Source organism: Lactuca saligna, chromosome 8, assembly GCF_052625555.1.
Source record: "Lactuca saligna cultivar CGN05327 chromosome 8, ASM5262555v1, whole genome shotgun sequence".
Classification (NCBI taxonomy): Eukaryota; Viridiplantae; Streptophyta; class Magnoliopsida; order Asterales; family Asteraceae; genus Lactuca; species Lactuca saligna.
In genome coordinates this window covers 162,349,841-162,351,408 of record NC_136424.1, presented here as the reverse complement: position 1 = coordinate 162,351,408, position 1,568 = coordinate 162,349,841, and the positions used below count along the sequence as shown (strand labels likewise).

General features: G+C 24.4%; 1 non-coding gene across 1 annotated transcript; it reads right to left on the bottom strand.

The window, feature by feature from the left end:
- Positions 1-204: 204 nt before the first annotated feature.
- On the bottom strand, positions 205-285 carry TRNAL-AAG (transfer RNA leucine (anticodon AAG)). Its single transcript has one exon. It is a non-coding gene; the product is annotated as a tRNA-Leu (tRNA).
- Positions 286-1,568: the final 1,283 nt, after the last annotated feature.

Genomic DNA, 1,568 nt, shown 5'->3' with positions numbered 1-1,568 from the left:
TCGTTTCGACTAGACCACTATTGCTCCAACCCAATTGTGATTTGATAAGATGATTTAGTACAAGCAAAACATTAAGCTAAACCAGTGTTTCTGATTTTCTATTATGAATTAATACAGATTTTTATTACAAAATTGATTGTTTGTATGACTATGTTGCAAATGTTGTTAATGCTGATGTTAAGGAAAAATGTGAATAAATAAATTTGTTGAGAGTGGGATTTGAAACCACGCCCTTTCGGACCAGAACCTTAATCTGGCGCCTTAGACCAACTCGGCCATCTCAACTTTTGTCCTGTAGAAGAGACTCTATCATAATAATCATAATGTACTATTCTTAAGGAAAAATGGTTCTTTATTACAATTACAACAATATGTGTATACAATTATACATATATACATATTTAATCCTTACAACTATAATAATATTTAGAGATATATACAGCTGTTTATAACGTTAAGATTTGCAAAACTAAAATGTAACCTACGCCAATAATGATGTGCTAAATCATACAAATATACAAGTGTACGATTGGATTTGCTTACATCACTAACTCATTCTTAGCAAACCATTTTGGTTTTGATTTGGTATTTTGGTGTCGCATGTTTACAAGTTAGTAAACTCATATATAGGAAAAGTTCAATAGAGAACCATAATTATTGGTTCTTCAAGGAACTAAACTTTTTTTTTTTTTTTTTTAAATTTCTAGAGTTTATTGTTTATCGAAAAAAAAAATCTAAAAATATCTAAATTCATATATTAATATTGTGAATGTGAAAAATATTTTTCGGATTCACGTTGTGAATTTTCAAAGATTCACATTGTGAATTTGACGTAAAAAAAATTCGAATTTTATATCATTGGAAAAAAGGATAAAAAATTATGAATTTCTGTTTTTTTTTTTGTTAAAAAATAAGTTCTAAAAACTGAAAAAAAAAGATTGGTTCCGTGGTTAATTATGGTTCTTTATTGAACCTCACCCTATATATATATATATATATATATATATATATATATATATATATATATATATATATATATATATATATATATATATATATATATATATACACATACATACCCTTAAGGGTATATAAGCTTAGGTATCCAATCTCACCATACTACATCGTTTTGTATCATGTATAGACATTGTAATTGTCCAATGTTCTTATAATTCAACTTCTAACTTGAATTACTTCAAAGATTTTTATAAATTTCATATTTATCTTCCTCTTACATAATTGTCATTTTCAACAATAATATATATAGTCTAGGAAGTGTTCGACAAAAAGATGTGATGTAAGAGGAAGATAATAGTGAAAATTAAAAAATATTAAATATAAATCAAGTTAATGATTGAAGTTTAACAATATTATAATGAATATATAAAACAAAACGACGTATTATTATGAGTTTGGGTACCTAAGCTTATATACCCTTAAGGGTATATTCACTTTTCCCATATATATATATATATATATATATATATATATATATATATATATATATATATATATATATATATATATATATATATATATCCTGTTTTGGTAAAATTCTTGTAACAATC